Consider the following 11,362-nt stretch of genomic DNA (forward strand, 5'->3'; position numbering starts at 1 on the left):
GGATTTACCGTCAAATAATCATGTACTTGAATTTGATCCATGCAAAATTGTATTCTCCCCTAGATCCAAGAAGAAACACCTGTCTTGTATCCAACTACACTCGAAGAAAGAACATACACCAAGTTAACTGATGTTCGTTAATTGACAGCTCAAAAGCTGAGGCCATAAGCCTCATCAGGAAAACATACACACTACGAAGTTTCAGCTTTACTACTGTGCTCAACATGATAGCCTATATCGAAGTGCAAAATGACTGTTATTCAGTTGGTAGTTTCAGAAATACCAAATACTATCTTATGGTTGAAAGCGTGAAACATGTTATGTCAAAACCAAAGTGTTCAGAAAAACACGTCACCAGAGGAACTATAGAATATGCTTACAGAATATGCATATTAGTAAGTTGTCCAATCTCAGGAGATAACATTCCCTTCTGACCAAGATTTGACAAGTTCCAACAAAACAAAGGCACACACAAATTAGGCAAAAACATCAAAATACATATTATCAATCAGAGCATAGGGAAATGTTGCAAACATAACACATGATAGAAAACAATGTAAACGAAGCAAACATAGCTGCATAAGATGGGCATCCTATACTGAACAGTTCATGCATGTCAGGGGAACTGGATGTTTAACAAGATATCCCCAACACTGATGCTCCACATAAAACAAAATTAAGATTTGCATCAATCAAGGGTTCTTAACAACTCAAAATCCGCACCAAAGGAATTGGCAGTATCGAACGAGCCAAGTCTCTTTTTGAAATCCGAAGCCTCCCCCTCCTCCTCCCTCCCTCTCTCCCTCCACCGTCTTCTCCTTCAATCACCGCATCCCCGGCGACCCCAAGAATCCGAGGCATGATCCCCCCAAATCGCACCCCCATCTTCCTCGCCCCAAATTCCAATGAATCTCGCACCGCATCAAGGGACACAAGAATCACGAATCCCCAAGTATATTCATCAACAATCCGGGAAGAAACCCCCAGCCCGGATGGTCCGGCCATGGACACGGACCCGCTGCTCCCCACCACCGCGCAGCTGCCCCTCCAGCCATTGCCGAAACACACGCCGGTCTCCAACTTCGATGCACCACCCTCATCGCGCTGCCCGTCCCCGGCATCCTCCTACAAGGACAACCTCATCTTCAGCCCTCACCACCCATCGCCGCCACCCTCGCCTCCTCGCCCGCTGCCGCCGCACCACTACCGCCGTGACTTCGATCCAAATCAGAGGCACATGAGTAGGAGGAATCCGGCCGGCGGCGGCGGATGGCCGGAGAAGTAGATCGGCCCCCACGTAGATCAGCGGCGGTGGCGCCGCCCTACCCATACGCATAGAACGAGCCCGTGCTTGTATGTGCTGCCCGCTAGTGTTTCCTTTCTTTCTCAGATTAGACATTTTAAAAAGGACTGCGGGTTGAGCCAGCGCCAGCATACAACCGCTCAACAGTCTGATTCGGCTGTTCGCGCGGATGAATCGCTGCAGCGCTAGGAAGGAAATCTTTCGCCCAACGAAATCGCCGCGCTGGGTAACATAAAAACTTTCTGCGCCGGGCTGCTGAAGAAACTTGCGCCGCCTTTACTCAAGGAGTTTGAAGGGCTTAGAGAAGTTCGGACTGGACAAGACCCATTCACGTCTCGACGCACGACACGGTCTGTCTGTTCCGGAGGATCTAGGAAGACTAAGGCTTCGGCAGCTGAAACGGTCCTGCTTAAGACATTAGGATTTGATTGTGAGGATCTAGCCGTGTCTGAGGACGCGCTAGGTCAGATTCGCACGGTGTTCGATTCACCACTTCAGGAACCACAGCTGAGGGCCATCGCGGCCATCTTTGGGAAGGCCATACCGCTCAATCTTGCAGGGGAGACAGGGATGGAGGTGCATGTTATGGCGCAGTAGGTTCGAGGGTGTGACGGCGTTGGAGTCACCCTTTCCGATGTCTGTCAACGCGTTGGAGTTGGTGTGTTGGAACGTCAGAGGTCTTAACAACCCGGCCAAGAGGAAGGCACTTCGAGGATTTGTAGACTCGGTGCATGCGGCGATTGTATGTATTTTAGAAACTAAGCTAGAGGTTGTGAACATTTTTGTTATCCTTCAATGCATGGGACCAAACTATGATGGTTTTACCTATTTACCGGCGTCGGAGACGAGAGGTGGCATTTTTGTGGCTTGGGACACCACTCGGGTGATGGTAACAAACTTTGTCAATGACTCTCATTGCATCACAGGGTTTGTCTCACCTAAGGAGGGAACACCTTGGTGGCTTACCGTAGTATATGGGCCACAAGAGGATGAGCATAAGATTAATTTCTTGAATGAGCTCTCGGAGAGAAGATCCCTATGTTCGGGTCCATGGCTCGTGATTGGGGACTTTAATCTTATCTTATATGCGGCTGATAAAAATAACACAAATTTAGATCGGAGAATGATGGGGAAGTTCAAGCGTTTTGTGGATAACAACGCGCTTAAGGAGCTCTTCTTGCATGGGCGGAAGTTCACGTGGAGTAATGAAAGGGAGACGCCCACGCTTACCAAGATTGATCGTGCGTTCGTTTCAGTGGACTGGGAGATTGATCACCCGGATTGTCTGTTGCAAGCTTTGTCCAATGAGCATTCCGATCACTGCCCCTTGCATCTCACACTACATGAGCCTATGCATTATAAAAAGAGGTTCCGTTTTGAGAAGTTTTGGGTTAAAATGGAGGGATTCTTGGATATCGTAAAGGAGGCGTGGGTATGTGATGCCGGCATCTCGGATCCTTTCTTGCGGCTGGATGTGATGCTTCGCAACACGGCTCGAGCTCTTGCCGGTTGGGGGCAAAGAGAGATTGGAAATATCAAGCTACAGATTGCCATTGCAAATATTGTTATCTTGCGGTTCGACTGCGCCATGGAAAACCGGAGGCTCACGGAGGAGGAAAGATGGCTCAGAAGAACGTTGAAGCAACTGGTGCTTGGGTTGGCATCTCTTGAGAGAACCATTGCCAGGCAAAGGTCTAGAATATCTTGGCTCCAAGAAGGGGATGCTAACACGCGCTTGTTTCATTTGGTGGCGAATGGGAGGCGTATGAAGAACTAGATACCTTCATTGAGCATGGAGGGGCGTACTATCACGGATTAGAAAGGCAAGGAGGAAGCCTTCTATAATGCTTACAAGGATTTGTTGGGCAAGGACGTTGCTAAAGAGTTTACGCTTGATTTGGAGGGTCTCGGAGTCGCTCATGTGGATCTTTCGGAGCAAGACCGGGTGTTTACAGAAGAGGAGGTGTGGGCAGTCATTAAGGATCTTCCCTCCGATAAAGCTCCGGGTCCGGATGGGTTCATTGGCTTGTTCTTTCAAAAAGCTTGGGAAGTGATCAAGATGGATCTGATGGCTGCTATTCATAAATTGTTTCTTGGAAATGGGAGGGGTTTTGGGAGGCTTAACCAAGCCCTCATCACTCTTTTGCCGAAGTCCCCAGATGCTTCTTCTGTGTTCGATTTTAGGCCGATTAGTCTTGTGCATAGCATGCCCAAGATTGCATCTAAGCTCCTCACTTCGAGGCTTAGACCGCGCATGGGGGATCTAGTCCAAGTGAATCAGTCCGCTTTCATAAAAGGGAGATGCTTGCACGATAATTTCCTTCTCGTGAGACAAGTGGCGAGGATGATGCACAAAAGGAAAGCTAAAGGAGTATTGCTCAAGCTCGACATTACTAAAGCCTTTGACTCATTGGCATGGCCGTTCTTGTTTGAAGTGTTAAGAGCCAAGGGTTTTTCGGAGCGGTGGATCTCTTGGATCGCCACCCTGCTTACTACTGCTAGCTCCAGAGTGATCGTGAATGGGTGTGCGGGAGATAAGTTTATGCATGCTAAAGGCTTGAGGCAAGGGGATTCGATTTCCCCCTTACTCTTTGTTATCGCTATGGATATCCTCACACATATCATCATCAAGGCACATGAGGCTGGAGTCATGAGTCCCATCAATGGATGTAGCCCTGTGCAGCGACTGTCTTTGTATGCGGATGATGTGGTTCTTTTCATCAAACCTACACGGCCGGATCTTGAGTTAGTCAAAGAATCTCTTACCATCTTTGGAGTGGCTTCTGGACTGAAAGTAAATTTTGCTAAATCGGCGGCTATTATGATTCGGGCAGAGCCGGAGGATGAGGATATTGTGAAGTCGGCGTTGCCCTGGAAGCTTGCCACCTTTCCATGCAAGTACCTTGGATTGCAGCTCAGCATTTGGCAGTTGAAAAGATCAGAGTGGCAGCCAATGGTGGACGCGGCTCTCCACATTCTGCCAGGATGGCAAAGGGGTTTGGTGACCAGACCAGGCAGGCTGGTTCTTGTCAACCAGGTCATGAGAGCGCGGGCTACTCACCACCTTATGGTTGCGGAGGCGCCAAAATGGGCACTAGACAAAGTGGACAAAGGGTGTAGGGCCTTCTTCTGGGCCGGGACTGAGGAAATCAAGGGAGGCAAATGTGTAGTATCTTAGGCGAGAGTATGCAGGCCTAAGCTCATGGGAGGGCTAGGCGTCATTGACCTACACAAGCACGGCATTGCCCTAAGGTTGAGGTGGGAATGGCTTAGACGCACGGATGCTTCCAGGCCGTGGCAAGGGCTTTCCTTGACCGCGGACAAATTGGTAGTGCAAGCGTTTGGTAGCTTGGTGAAATGGAGAGTTGGAGCTGGGGACAAAACCCTGTTCTGGAAGGATAGATGGATCCAGGGTGCTACCATCGCGGAGGTCGCTCCACTGGTGGCGACGACTGTTCGTACGCAAGTTGCCAACAGAAGACTTGTCCGAGAGGCTTTGGATATGCATTCTTGGATGAATGATGTAGTTGGCGAGCTATGCACGGAGGGCCTAGTCCAGTTTATAGGCCTTTGGGAGATCCTTGAGGAGGTTCATCTGGATGCTTAGTCCGAGGATAGACCCATTTGGGCTTGGAATGCGTCAGGAACTTACACTGCTTCTTCTGCTTACAAGATGTTATGTGAGGGAGGAGTTAGATTCCACTACTTTGGAGCTATTTGGAAGTGCTGGGCCCCTCTGGCTTGCAAAATCTTCATGTGGTTGGCCGTCCAATAATGGCTATGGACTTCTGACAGAAGAGTGAGACATAACTTACAAGATCAAATTTCTACATGCTTTCTATGTGACCAAGAGGAGGACACGGTGGACCACATATTGCTGCAATGTGTGTCCTCGAGGCAAGTCTGGTTCACTTGCATCTCCAGGATGGGGTTGCCCATGGAGCTTTACCCAACCTATGATTCTAGATTGGGGCATTGGTGGTCGGACGCTAGAAAGCGTTTTCTCAAGCACTCTCGGAAAGGTTTTGACTCTTTTGTCATGCTCATCTGCTGGACGTTATGGAAACAAAGGAATGCGAGGGTGTTTGGTTCGGGCCAGATCAAGAATGAACAAGACACGGTGGACATGATCTTCGACGAGCTGAGGATGTGGGCCACGACAGGAGCTTTTGGAGAGCGATGTGTGTTAGAGTAGTCGAGTAGCGAGTGTGTGGAGTGGTGGCTCGGTCAGGCTGGATGTAGCCCAACCGGCAATTTTGTAAAATCTTGTACATATTTTCTTCCTTCTATAAAGCTAAGGTACGCCTTTGGCGTATCCTCGAAAAAAAACAATGAATTCAGCAAAAAGCACATGTAACAACAGGAATTACTCAACAATCAAGAACCATCAATCAAATTCAGCAGCACATACAGATGCCTGACCCACGTCCCTCCTGCTTGGAACTCCATTGCAAGTGGTGAATCATGAAAAAAAGAAAAATTTGCATCACGGAGCAGAGTGGAAGGGAAGGAAGGATGGGGGGTTTAAGGAGTTACCATCCCCTGACGTGGGAGAGGAAGTTGTGTTCTTGTAGGTGTTGAATATGGCGCCGAGGAAGACGGGCACGAGCAGAGGTGTGGAGGAAGACGAGCAGGAGCATCCGCTAGGGTTCGGAGCCGTCGTCGTCACTAACAACTGCGAGGAGCTCGTGGTGGAGCTAGTGACCCTGCTGCGGTGGGGACGCCAAGGCCGCCCTGCCTCCTCTCTTCTCAAGGCTGCGTCTGCGCGCTCGCACCGCCGTGGCCATGGATCCACGGATCCCGCCGCCGTGGTCGCTGCGAGGAGGTCGAGCTGGAACCCCACGGGCTTGGTCTGGATCCAGCCGTGTCGGGAGCACCATGGCCTCCCTTCTCGATATGGGGGAAGGGAAGGGAGAGGAGTGGAGGGGAGGTCGCCGGTGTGCAGAGGGCGGAGGCCGGCGGTGGGGTCACGGAGTTGCCTGAATAATAAGAACCAGGTCGGACGGACGGAGGAACATGGTATCAGTACCGCCTCGTTTATATTATGATTTTGTCTATACGAATCGTAAAAGCGTATTACGACTGGGCGGAAGCGTATTGTGACGGTGAACCCAGAGAGTCAATCCGTGCTTATTATATTACTAGCAAAAAAGAGCTCGTGCGTTGCAATGGATACAACATTATTTATGACTCAAAAAACTTTTTGTAAGTATAAAAACAATACGCTACCTCGGGCAGCGGCATGCCAAGTGGCGTATATGGGAGGATCGATGTGTTTTTTCCTACTTATCGATGGTATGGTGAGCAATTTCCTTTAACTTCACAGACTGTTTCAATCACTGTTGAGAAAATGCATCCCTCCCTTTAATAGAAGAATGTTATCTTCTATATCTAAATAGCTAGCCCCCACTAACATATTTCTCTCGACATGCAAGCATGCTACCTCATCATTCAACATGCATAGGAAAAGACCCACCTCAACATGCAACTATGCATATTAAAAATTCACTTCAACATGCAAACATGCATGCATGTAAAATTCCATTCTATTATGGTATTACATCTAATTCTTATATACTTTCAAAATAATTATTTCAAATATTCATGTATCATATAACCAAAATCTCATTGAAATATTGCAAAATATTCCCGCAACAACGTGCGGGCCATCATCTAGTTGGAAAGAATTACCTGACGTATCCATTTGCGTGGAGAGCTGTGGTACCAAGGATTCAGTTACTAGGCCGAAGATTGTCTGAATAGATCGTTATGTACCAATACACAATAATCACCACTAACTCCAATATCTTTTAATTCATTGGATCTCTCTTTGCTTCAGATTTCTTATACTTGGTTTATATCTTTCCACTTCCAACAGAACTAGAATATAATCCTAGTCCATGCAATTTTGAAAACCAGAAGAAATATCACAATTTTGAGGATATAGACATATATATAGTGACCATAATTTACCATTCTACATAAAAGCTAAATTTAAGCATGAAACTGAGCATATCGATCATGGTGCAACTTCTGCACTGTGGCCTTTATCCTATCCCTGCCCACCAGAATCTACTCCCTCCGTTCCAAAATAGATGACCCAACTTTATACTGAGTTAGAATAAAATTGGGTCATCTATTTTGGAACGGAGGGAGTAGTCATTTAGTTTTTTTTTTTGAGAAATTCTTCATTCAAATTACGAATCAGTACAAAGTTGACTCTTACAAGCACACTGAAACGCAAACACAAAGGACCATGAACACCTAAAGTACCCTAAGACAACCATAACACAAAAAGATCTCCGGAGCCCTGTGTCATCATCCCTGAATCTTGAGAGAAGACCCCTGCAGCAGAAGGATCTGCAACCAGTCACAAACAGGTCATCATCTTCGACCACGGTACAATTGCCACCACGCTGCTTCCTCCTTTCTTGACACCATTGCTGAGAGGGCATGGACATCAATCCAACACACCTGCAACAGCCGTCGCCATCTTTGCCTTTGAGTACCGCGAAAAGTGTCCCTTCCGAAACGAAGAGAACTCGAGTCATCCGACCGGTCCAGCACCGCGGCCGGGCCATCTATATGCCATAAATAACAGAAGTTCATAACAAACTGAGGAAAACTGAACTGTGAACTAATTAAAGGAAGCTTACACGGTTTCCAACTGAAATTTGTGTGGACACAATTTTTTTCCTCGATTTTTTTTGTGTGGACTCCTTGTTTTTTTTTTCCTTTTTTGCAGGAGACTCCTTTGTTGACCTAAAGAAGAATTAAAAAATTAGAATGAAATAAAATGGACTGCTTTCTTAGAAGGATTTGGGTGGAACCATTGCTAAGTTGATGAAAAACAAAATTAACTGAGAAAAAAATAAATTAAGGGGTCGGTTTGTCAGGAGTTTATAGATGGAGTTGTTGAATTTTTTTCATTGATGTCCAGAAATATAAAATAAACTACAGAAAAATTAAAGAAAAGAGACAAAGGAATAGGAGTTCTCCTGTATAATACATGAATTTGGTATAGATATTACAAAACAGTATAACGGAACCACCCACGCCTGCTCACAGCGAATAGAGTTCGTCAGCCGTAGATGTCACTTCCGAACGTCCCAAATCTTCTTGCGTCCACGGTACCCTATTGGGCCTTTCTTCTCCTTATTCCACGCGGCCGCCCTAACTGCTTTCCTACGCCCGTCGCAGCCGCCCAGCATGTGTACGCCTTTGAGCTAGCAATGGCCAGGATCTAATTTTCCCGATGGTCAGTGAGTGATATAATGGTGCATGGCAGGGTGGGCTTACGAGCAAGAGGAAAACTGAGAAAAGATTTGTTTTGCCCTTTTCCAAACTGGTTTCAACCTGCGCCCACTACCTCCTGTCACGGTTCCAATCAGAAAGTTGGAAAATCCGACTGTTGTTCTCCCATCATGTTCCAAATTATTCACCGAGGTAAGAAAGATTGACCAAGTGCGGTTCTTTTTGTACATACATATCATTCTATTTTCGTTAATCTGTTTGTTGTTGGGATCCGAATGCCCTGTTGGGTTTGAGATATGACGTGTCTCCGTCAAGATCACATTTTGTGAACCTGACTAATTTTACCTAAATCTTAATGTTAGGAAGAACCTGCAGAAATGAACAATTCAAGAGTACTACTGAGTGCTAACTTACTGTCCAAGATGTTTTGATTTCTTGCTATTTCTGAATTGCAGGTCTCTAAGCATCGCCATGTTACCTAAGGACTAAGGTACTGTATCTGCTTTGACCATATTTGTGTCGGATTCATGTTTTATGTGGATATATTAGAGATTTTTCTCTAAATGATGGGTGCGTGTGAAATAATATGTCATCTTGTGACGAATAAACCCATAGTTTCTTTCAGTTCTCTGTAGAAATAAAGCAGAAATAGCATTGGAGAAGACAATCAGTGATTTAAAATATGCTTCAAGGCATCCGTATAACACAAGCTAAGTTTATGGTATAATATGCAGCCCACAGTGCAAATCTTTTCCTTGTGCTAACACAATTTCTGCACATATTTTTTTTTCAGCTGATTGACGAAGGAATTAATATATGGTGCACTATGGCAACAACCGATGATCTGATTCTGCTGTTCCGATGACTAAAGCACTTATTTTGGTATCATTTCTTCTATTCGGAATATGTGATGTTAAATGCAGCGGTTGACATGTATCATGGATTTCATACTAGCATGGCAGCTGCAGAGATTGTAAGTTCTTTCTTGTACCCAGTACACCAATTGATATTTTGGTTTAGTTTTAGTTACTTCAGATTTGACTAGGCCATCCAAGAACTTATATAATTAGGTGGAGGGAGTTTATCTTGCACAGATACTGGTTATTTGTAATTTGGCTAAGTTAGGGGTGCAAACCATAATGTGCAAAAACCAGTATTTGTCTTCTACTTCCTCCTCCTAAATATTTATTTTTTTAGAGATTTCAAATGGAATACCACGTACGGATGTATATAAACATATTTTAGAATGTAGATTCACTCATTTTGCTTAGTACGTAGCCACTTGTTGAAACTTCTAGAAAGACAAATATTTAGGAATGGAGGAAGTATCTTACTAATCTCCTTGGCGCTGAATTTTACAAACATAATTGATGGCTGTTAAAACGGGCCCCTCTAAGGGTGTTATAAATATAACGTAGCACATGCTACAAATTGAGGTTATGTTGTAATTAAAAAATTTATTTGTTAATTATATTTTCCATTTCCATGAATATCTATATCGTTCTAATATTTATAAAATTGGGCGGGTGCGGCAAGGCACGCATAGATGTTCTAGTAGCTATTAGCACAGTCACACAATACTACTAGGAAAAGGGCTATAGATGGAGTTGACACTAATGGCGCACCAGACATGTGATGCGCCATTACTATGTACTAATGGCGCACCATGTGTTGGTACGCCATTAGTGTGGTAGACACTAATGGCGCACCACGTCCACGGTGCGCCATTAGTAATTTTTTTTAAATTTTTTCAAAACTAGTAATGGCGCACCGTGGGAGTGGTGCGCCATTACTAGTTGAACTAGTAATGGCGCATCACATCCACGGTGCGCCATTAGTAAAAAAAAATTTAAATTTTTTTTGTCAAAACTACTAATGGCGCACCGTGGGAGTGGTGCGCCATTACTAGTTCAACTAGTAATGGCGCACCATGCCACGGTGTGCCATTAGTAACTTGGCCACCACTTCCACCGAATGCACCCCCCGTGGATCGCCTTTTCAGTTTTAAAAAAAATAAAAGAAAATGTCAAAAAAATAAAAGAAAATAAGTTTTCCATGTGATATGTGGTCTAGTTGTTGGGAAAATTTGCAAATATGAATTTCGACTTCATTTGCAAAATCTCTCGAGAATTTGTAAAAATGGACATAACTTTTGCATACTAACTCGGATGAAAAAGTTTTTTATATGAAAAATCATCTACTCGAAAAGTTACATCCGAATTTAACCGGGGGTACCCCGTTAAACATTTTCAAAATCCTCAAAAACCTAACAGGAAAAAAGATACGGGGCTTTTAAGATCTCGAGAGGCAAAAAAATTCAAAAAAATTCAAACTTACTAATGGCGCACCTGCCCATGGTACGCCATTAGTATCTTCCCGCCTTCAAAATTCAAAATGGGTCAACAAAATAAAAAAAGTTACTAATGGCGCACCTGCCCATGGTGCGCCATTAGTATCTTACCGCCTTCAAAATTCAAAATAAGTCAAAAAAATAAAAAAAAAGATACTAATGGCGCACCTGCCCATGGTGCGCCATTAGTATCTTCCCGCCTCCTCTCCTCTCCTCCACTCCATCCCCTCCTCTCCTCTCCTCCACTTCATCTCCTCCTCTCCTCCACTCCATCTTTCCTTCTTTCTTCCACCATACTACCCTCCTCCTCTTTGGCAACCTCCTCCTCCTCCTCTCCGGCGACCTCCTCCTCCTCTCCGGCGACCTCCTCCTTCCTCCTCTCCTCCCCTCCCCTCCCCTCACGATTTCTCCTCCCTTCTCTCCGGTGAGCTCCTCCTCCCTCATCTCCGGTGAGC

At 45.4% G+C, this 11,362-nt stretch overlaps 1 long non-coding RNA gene across 3 annotated transcripts in view; it reads right to left on the reverse strand.

The window, feature by feature from the left end:
* Positions 1-764, reverse strand: part of LOC119276642 — a 3,142-nt gene extending 2,378 nt beyond the window's left edge. For 2 of the 3 annotated variants that reach the window (XR_005136697.1, XR_005136695.1), the window contains exon 1: positions 9-764. This is a non-coding gene — a long non-coding RNA (uncharacterized LOC119276642). The remainder of the gene's footprint in view (positions 1-8) is intronic. The other variant, XR_005136696.1, reaches the window with a different exon arrangement.
* Positions 765-11,362: the final 10,598 nt, after the last annotated feature.

This window comes from Triticum dicoccoides, chromosome 3B (assembly GCF_002162155.2).
Source record: "Triticum dicoccoides isolate Atlit2015 ecotype Zavitan chromosome 3B, WEW_v2.0, whole genome shotgun sequence".
NCBI lineage: Eukaryota > Viridiplantae > Streptophyta > Magnoliopsida > Poales > Poaceae > Triticum > Triticum dicoccoides.